The sequence below is a fragment of the Ailuropoda melanoleuca genome, chromosome 17 (assembly GCF_002007445.2).
Source record: "Ailuropoda melanoleuca isolate Jingjing chromosome 17, ASM200744v2, whole genome shotgun sequence".
Classification (NCBI taxonomy): Eukaryota; Metazoa; Chordata; class Mammalia; order Carnivora; family Ursidae; genus Ailuropoda; species Ailuropoda melanoleuca.
This window is the reverse complement of record NC_048234.1, coordinates 19,358,484-19,367,314: the sequence shown is the minus strand read 5'-3', so window position 1 is coordinate 19,367,314 and position 8,831 is coordinate 19,358,484. Positions and strand designations below refer to the sequence as shown.

The 8,831-nt window shown below is 36.1% G+C and overlaps 1 pseudogene; it reads left to right on the top strand.

The window, feature by feature from the left end:
- LOC117796963 lies at window positions 1-5,188 on the top strand (annotated as a pseudogene).
- The last annotated feature ends 3,643 nt before the right edge of the window (window positions 5,189-8,831 follow it).

Genomic DNA, 8,831 nt, shown 5'->3' with positions numbered 1-8,831 from the left:
TCTTCCTCTCCCACTCCCCCCTGCTTGTGTTCCCTCTCTCGCTGGCTGTCTCTATCTCTGTCAAATAAATAAAATAAAATCTTTAAAAAAAAAAAAGCAAATAGAGGATCAGGTTCTGAGACAATCTAACATTTAGAGGTTAGATAGAGGATGAGTCAGCAAAAGAAGACAAAGAGTGGTCAGTGAAAGAGGAAAACAAGCAGAGTGGAGTTTCATGGAAGCAAGAGAAATGTGTTTTAAGTGGGAAAACGTGGTCAGTCTTTTTTTTTTTTTTTTTAAGAGAGGGGTGGGGAGGGGCAGAGGGAAAGAGAGAATCTTTAGCAAGGGCCCTCCATCTCACACCCCTGAGATCATGACCCGAGCTGAAATCAAGAGTCAGATGCTTCACTGAGCCACCCAGGTGCCCCGTGGTCAGTCATTTTGAATGTTATTTACTGAAGAACCAAGTAATAGGAGTTTTGTTCACTCACCATTGTAATTGGCCTTAGTGAACTGATGGTAAATTCAGTATAGGTGGAGGACAGCTTCCAGACTGGATTGGGCTGAAGAGTTTATAAGGTCGGTAAGGAATTAAAGACAGTAAGTGTAGATTACCATTTGAGAAGTTTTGCCATGAAGGGGAACAGGAAAATAAAGTGATAGTGGGCAAGAAAATAAGATTCTTGGTTTTTATTTGGGAGATATTACATCAAGTTTATATACTGATGGAGTGAGCCATAAAGAAAGAGAAAGACTGATGGGGGTGCAAATTATAAAGGGAGGAAAATTTTGAATGGGATCCAGAGCACAAGAGAGAAATGAGTCTTTAATACGTCAGGGACACTTCTCCACTTATAACTAGAGGGAAGTTTGTACAAGGCAGTAAATACAGGTTTGTAGATTTGGTAGTAGAAACATGAGAGCATTTTCCTGTGATTAACTCTGTATTCTACTGAAGTTTGAAGTGAAACTACTAACCATGTAATTTCATGGTACACCCATGTCTGGTTTGATTACTATATTTTTTTAAAGATGTATTTATTTATTTTAGAGAGAGCATGTGCACGGGAGTTTGGGGGGTGCAGAGGGAGAGAATCTTAAGCAGGCTCCCTGCTGAGTGTGGAGCCCGATGTGGGGCTCAGTCTCACGATCCCTGAGATCGTGACCTGAGCTGCAATCACAAGTCAGACACTTAACTGACTGAGCCGCCCAGGCGCCGCTTTTCTTTCTTTTTGATTACCTTGAAAGATAATTGGGATGAGCAGAGCCATCCATCCCTCGCCTTCCAGTGCTGCTGTCCTTCATTCTACTTCTTCTCCCACCCCAATGGCCATGGCCATTCTTGGCATTTCCTATGAGTGATGGTATCTCATCATGGCAGACCATAGACATAATGAGCTTCAAGGCTATCACAAGAAAAGATGGTGGAACACAAGAAGATCATCAACTATCTTAAATAGTTAAGGGAACTTAAAAGGAGTTACCAGTCAGTATGAAAAGCCAGAAAATGATCCAAAGGACCTATAATCACCCAAATCTTGGCAAACTGGGTGAAGTACCTAAGAAGTTAACTGAAGAAAAATTCATTGTTAAATGAACCAAGATATGTTGTTTGTTGTCATTGTCAGCTTGAAAAAAGTAAGCTGAAGTCAGGAACAAGAGTTGTTTTGGTTGTGATTACATTGATATTTGTCAAGATCCACTGGTTTACAGCATGTCTCATAAGGACCTAGGGAATAATATTTCTTCTTATGACGTGGAGGGGTTATCAGAACAGATCAGAGAATTCAGAGACTATAGAACTACCTCTTACAAACCTAGAATTATTTCAGCTTAGGGATATCTACAAAAGGCTGTTTGTTATATGGGCCAACAGTTAAGGAAAACACTAATAGCAAGAGCTGCTGTTAGCCAACTGGAATGCAAATTTCTTAGTATCCAGTTCTATTGTAGACAAGTACATGGGTGAAAGTGCTCATTTGATCAGAGAAATGTTTACACCAAGAATCATCAGTCATGCATCATTTTTATGGATTAAAAAAAGATGCCATTGGTGGATACTGGTTTCCTAGAAGTACTTCAGCTCATGGATTCAGAGAACTTTATGCAGTTACTCAAATGGATGGATATGATACTCTGCACAGTTAAAATAATCATGGCGACAAACAAGTACAGTGGATCCTGCTTTGATGTCTCCAGATAAATAGAAAAGATTCACATTAATTTATTTATAAGCAAGGTTAGATATCTTGAAAATCTATGGAGGCACCATTACAAAGCATTATTAGAAGCATTTACAAAGCCTCCAGATGGCTCTAATGGAGCAGAACTGAAAAATGTTTGCACTGAACCAGGCATATTTACAATTCATGCTGATCATGAGTTTGTGGTACAGAAAGACTTCATGAAAGCAATCAGAAGTAGCTGATTTTAAGTAGCTAGAGTCTAAATTGGACTACAAACCTGATTTCTAAGAAGCTAGAATATAAAGTGAACTACAGATTTTTGATGGCTACATGACACATTGGCTTAATGTAAAAATCGGTTGAAAATGTTTGCAATGGCAATAATCTTATTAAATGTGTATGAATAAATTTAAAACAAAATAATAATATATTATGTGGTTTGCAATAGATGTAGAAGTAAAAGATATAGCACAAATAGCAGAAAAGACAAGACGGGGAGTTAAGTATATGCTGACAAGGTCTTAAACTGCTTGTGAAGTGATACTATTTGAAGGTAATCTGTGATAAAGATGCATATTGTAAACTCTAGGGTAACCACTAAATATCAAAATTAAAAATTAAGAGAAATAGCTAACAACTAATAGAAGTGATAAAATGGAATTATTAAAAGTCAACCCAATAGAATGCAAGGAGAAAAAAGAACAGAAATCAAATAGGACAAATAAAAAATAGCAGGAGCATAATAGATTTAAACCCAAACCATATTGATAATTACATTAATCAATTATCTAAACATTCCAAGAAGATATATATTGTCAAATGTAATGGAAAGGCAAGAATGAAGTACATGCTGTTCACAAGGAACCAACTTGAAATATAAAGATGAAGATACTTTCTTAGCCAAAAGTAAAAGGGTGGAAAAATCATATATAATGGAAATGCTAATCAGTAAGTTGGGAGTGGCTGTATTAATATCAGGAATATTACCAATGATAAAGGGAGACCTAATAACCAAAAGCAATTCATGCCTAGTATCAGCATTTTGAAATACATGAAATATAAATAACCTAAAAGGATAAATAGACAAATACACAATTCCAGACATTTCAACACTTCTACTAATTGACAGAACAAGAAGAACACAAGATCAGTAAATACATAGAACATTGCAATCAGCCAACTTGACCTAATTGACATTTACAGAACACTCCACCAAACAACAGCAGAATATACATTCATGTCAAGTACACATAAAATAATCATCAAGATGAAGCATATGCTGGGCCATAAAACAATTCTCAAGAAATTTTAAAAGATATTCTTCTCTGTCAACAACATAATTCAAAACATCAATAAAAGGAAGATATTTGGTACATGCTGTGAAACATAAGAAACTTGAAAACAAACTGAGTCAAAGAAAAAATACAAGAGAAAATGGAAAATATTTTGTAGGGGCAACTGGCTTGGTGGAGTACATGACTCTTAATCTCAGGGTCATGAGTTCAAGTCCCACACTGGGCGTGGAGCCTGCTGAAAATACTTGTATATATATTGTAATGAATGAAAATAGAAATACATATGCAGGTAAGCTGTGATTATTTATAGCCTTAGATTCTTCTATTAAAAAGGAAGAAAGGTCTAAATAACTTCAGAAACTGAAAACAAAGGAAATTAAATTCAAGTAAGTAAAGAGGAGGAAATAAAGCTAGAAGTATAACAAAACAAAATAAAAAAATCAATGGGGAATACCAGTGAAGGCAAAAGCTGCTTTGAAAATATCAATAAAATTGATAAACCTCAGGTAGAATTATCCAGAGAAAAAATTTAAAAGGACATAAATTACCAAAATCAGTAATAAACGAGGGGCTATTATTCATATCCTACAGACATTTAAAGGATAATGAAAGAATATGAAGTTTATGCCAATAAATATGATGAAGAACTTAGACTCAACTAATTTCTTGAAAGAAAAAATGCCAAAACAGACTAAAAAATTTATAGTTAAAAACTTGAGGCAAAATAACTGTGAATTTTATCAAACAAGGAAGAAATCTTTCACAGATTTTTTTTTTTAAGATTTATTTTAGAGAGAGAGCATGCGTATGTGTGGCGGGAGGGGCAGAGGGTCAGACTCCCCACTGAGCACAGAGCCCAACAGGGGGCTCAGTCTTAGAACCCTGAGATCATGACCTCGCTGAAATCAAGAGTCAGATGCTCAACTGACTGAGCTACCTGGGCGCCCTCTACACAGATTCTTTATGGAAAAAGAGGAGCAAACACTTCCCAGCTACCTTCGTGAGGCTCCCATTAGTCTAATACCAGGACCAGAAAAAGACATAAGAAGAAAACTATACACCAATATTCCTTATAAATAGCGACAGAAAAACCCTTTGCTAGTTGCATATAGATCCAGGAAAAAGGAAAAAAAAAACATTAATATATCAACAGATTCTTCAGATTTTCCCTTGGAATACTACTAAGTTTAACTCTCAAAAAATCAATCAATGAAATACATGATATTGACAAGATAAAGAAGAAAACCTATATAATCATCTCAATACATGCAGAAAAAGCATTGAACAAAATTCAACACTCATGATAAAATCTCTCAGCAAACTGGGAATAGACTGGAACTTTTTCAATCAGATAAAGTGCATCTGCAAAAATCAAGCTAACATCACACTAGTGGTTAAAGAATGAATGCTTTCCTCCTGGTACTGGAACAAGGCAAGTATATTTACTCTTGTCTACGTTGTACTGGAGGTCGTAGGCAAGGCACTGAGGCAAGAAAACAGAAATAAAAACCATCATATCGGAAAAGGAAAAAATAAAACTGCCTCTATCCATAGATGACATGATTATGTAGAAAAATCCAAAGCAATTTCAAAAAAAAAAAAAGCTAGTAGACCCACTAAGGGTCTAGTAATCCTGCAATAATATTGCAGGATGGATGGCCAAAATACAAAAATTTACTATTTTTATATACTAGCAACAATTAAAAAGTAAATTTATTTAAAATACCACTTAAAATAGAATAGAAATAAAATACTTAGGGATACATTTAACAAGATATTTATAAGTATTATACCCTAAATGCAAAATAGTGTTGAAATTAAAGAAGACCAAAAAATGGTCTACACTCTTGTAGTTTTTAGGGTATAATATTTACAAATACCTTGTTAAATGTATCCCTAAGTATTTTATTTTTAAGTGGAAAGACTTACCATGTTCATAGATTAGAAAACTCAGTTTTCCTCAAAATGATCTGTAGATTCAGTGCAGTACCAATCACAATCTCAGCAGAATTTTGTAAAAATTAACAACAAAGTTCTAAAATTTATATGGAAATAGCAAGAACCAAGAACAGCTAATACAATTTTTAAAAAAGAAGACAAAGGTGGGAGAACTTAAACTACCTGATTTTAAGACTTAAAATAAGGCCATAGTAATAAGACAGTGTGATATTGGCATAAGGATGAATGTATAGATTAATGAAACAATATGATATCAGAAATTAACCCACTCATATATATGGTCAATTGATTTTTGTAAGATATGCCAAGGTGGGCTGGATGACAGAAGAGTCTTAAAATTAATGTACTGGTAACTACTGGTTAGCCATTTGGAAAAAAATAAACCTTAGCCTCTTTTTTCACCATACACAAAAATGAATTCAAATGGATCATAGACCTAACATGAAATTTGAAACTATAAAAGTTCTAGAAGAAAATTTAGAATATCTTAAACTTGGAAAAGGCAAAGATTAGTTAGATACACAATGCAAAATATCCCAGTTATAAGAGAAAAACTGATAAATTGATCTTCATCAAAATTAAAAACTTATCTTTTAAAGATTCTTTAAGGAGGATCTGGGTGGCTTGGTCAGTTAAGTTTCTGCCTTCAGCTCAGGTCATGATCCCAGGGTCCTGGGATGGAGTCTCTTGATTGGCTCCCTGCTTGTCAGGGAGTCTTCTTCTTCCTCTCCTTCTGCCCTTTCCCCCACTTGTGTGCTCTCTCTCTCAAATAAATAAATTAAAAAGAAATACTTTAAGGAAATGAAAAAACAAGTCAGAGTGGGAGAAGATATTTGCATTTCATATATCTGACAAAGCATTCATATCAAGAATTTATAAAGACCTCTTACAATTCATTAATTAAACTAAAAACAGGCAAAAGATTGGTACAAACACTCACAAAAGAAGATGCATGAATGAAAAATAAGCATATGAAAAGAGGCTCAACATCATCAGTCATGAGGAAATGCAAATTAAAACCCCAGTAAGCTAGCACAACACTCACGAGAATAGCTAAAATTAAAAAGACTATGTCAAGATATATGTAAGTCAGGATTCACATAGTAGCCTTTTTCACTTTATGGCTAAGTATATTCAAAAGCCAGATTTGTAAAAAACAAACATAAAAATTTGAAAGACTGATAATACTAAGTGTTGGTGAAAAGATGGAGCAACTGGATCTCAGAAAAAGCACTTGACAATTTCTTATGAAGTTAAATATACACTTATATGCCGCAGCATTGCCACTCGTACATGTTTATGCAAGAGAAATAAAAACATGCTCACAGTAAAGCTTGTACATGAATGTTCATAGCAGCCTTATTCCTAATACAATGGGATGCTATGCAAAAAGCGAAAGGAACAAAGTACTGATGCAACAATACTGATGTATCTCAGAAACCTTATGCTGAGTGAAATGAGCCAGACCTAAGAGTATGTACTATAGGACTCTAAATTTTACAAAAGGAAAGACATCCATAGTGATAACGGTAATCTGGGCCTGGATTGACTTGCAAATGGGCAAGCCATAACTAATCATTTAGAATTTCCTTTTAAGATGAAATTATTTACTACTATCCTTGCCCTAAAACAATTCAAAACCACTTTCTGAACCACTGTCAGGGGCTTTATCATTCAAGCCCGCCCAAGAAAACAGAAACCACATCAGGTTTTTTTTTTTTTTAAGATTTTATTTATTTACTTGACAGAGAGACAGCCAGAGAGACAGGGAACACAAGCAGGGGGAGTGGGAGAGGAAGAAGCAGGCTCCCAGCAGAGGAACCTGATGTGGGGCTCGATCCCATAACGCCAGGATCACGCCCTGAGCCGAAGGCAGACACTTACGACTGAGGCACCCAGGCGCCCCCCACGTCAGGTATTTTAACAGTAAATTTAATATAAAGTGTTAGACTTGCATTAGAGGACTGAAAAAGAAAAAAGTCAAATAGTAAGGTAACACGGAAATTAAAAACAAAAATGAAAAACTACAACTTTAGGAAGTAGCTACCATGCTTACACAAAGGAAAGAATTTGAGGTAATCAAAACCTAGAACCTTGGAGGAAGGGCACCATGGAGCTGGGACCAGATCTCTGCCTGCCTAGCTGCTGCTGGTACTGCGGGAGCTTGGGGGAGGGCCCCTCAGAGATGGGACTCAGACCTTTGAGGAAGGGGCATCAGACAGCTGGGATTGGTATTTCTGAGGGAAGGGGATGAAGCTGGTTGTGGAAGTTGAGGACAAAACAAGCAAAGCTCTCACTACCAGTAGGCAGAAATGCTGTTGGGTGATGCTGAAAGAAACAGGGAGAAAAAGGGGAAGGGTCCTCTCTAGTGCCCCACTGGCAGAATCTAACAGGAAGCCAGCTAGTAAAGGAAAAGTGTGGTTTACAGGATCCAAGTCTCAGCATCACAAAGCAGAATAAAGAACAGGAGATTTAGGGCTGGAAGCCAATACAGAAGTCAAAACAAAGTAGAGGCCAAATAAATGAACTCCAAACAAAAATATGTGGATAATTTCTGTTCATGATTTTATTGACATCAGGAGTATTGAACAAGATGCTAGGATTAAATCTTGATCCAGCTCTATCACTGGCAAGTAACTGAACATAAAGGAGACTCAAGGTGCTTAATATCAAAGTATCTCAGCTTTCTTTCATTTTTTCCTGCTTCAGGATTGCTCTAAGGAGTCCATAAGAAAAATGTGAGTGTTCTATGCAAATGCACAAAATCTGTTAGCACAATTATAAATATTAAAGGATAAGCATTAAACCAAAAAGCAAATTAATATATACCCTAACATACAAATTATTGAAGTGTGTAGGGAAGTATACAGCTATGCAAATAGCACACTTGGTTAATCTCATGCTTTTTTTTTTTTTTTTAAGAGTGGGGAGAGGGAGAATCTCAAACAGGCTCCACACCCAGCATGGGTCTCGATTTCACAACCCTGAGATGATGACCTCAGGTGAAATCAAGAGTTGGACGCTTAACTGACTGAGCCACCCAGGTGCCCCAATCTCATGCCTTTCTAATTTCGACTTTTGATGTGTGTATATCAGTAAACTAATAAACTGTATTTTTATTTTTAAACTACAGGAACAAACCTATAATTCAAAGCGGGCTCAAGTGCACTGCTGCATTCTAGCCTAAGCACAGGCAGTTCTCGGTGGTGCATTTCCATCAACCACGAAACCGTGATGTAATCCGTCATTTTGTATCTAGGCAGGTGGCTCCCCATATTTAGAAAGACAACTAAATGTAGACTACCCAGGAACTGGTAAAAAAAAAAGTTCAGACATATTTATTAAGGCGTTTTAAGTGTATACGATAATAGATACATGTGAAAAAGAACGTTTGTCCTAAGAATTAACAGCG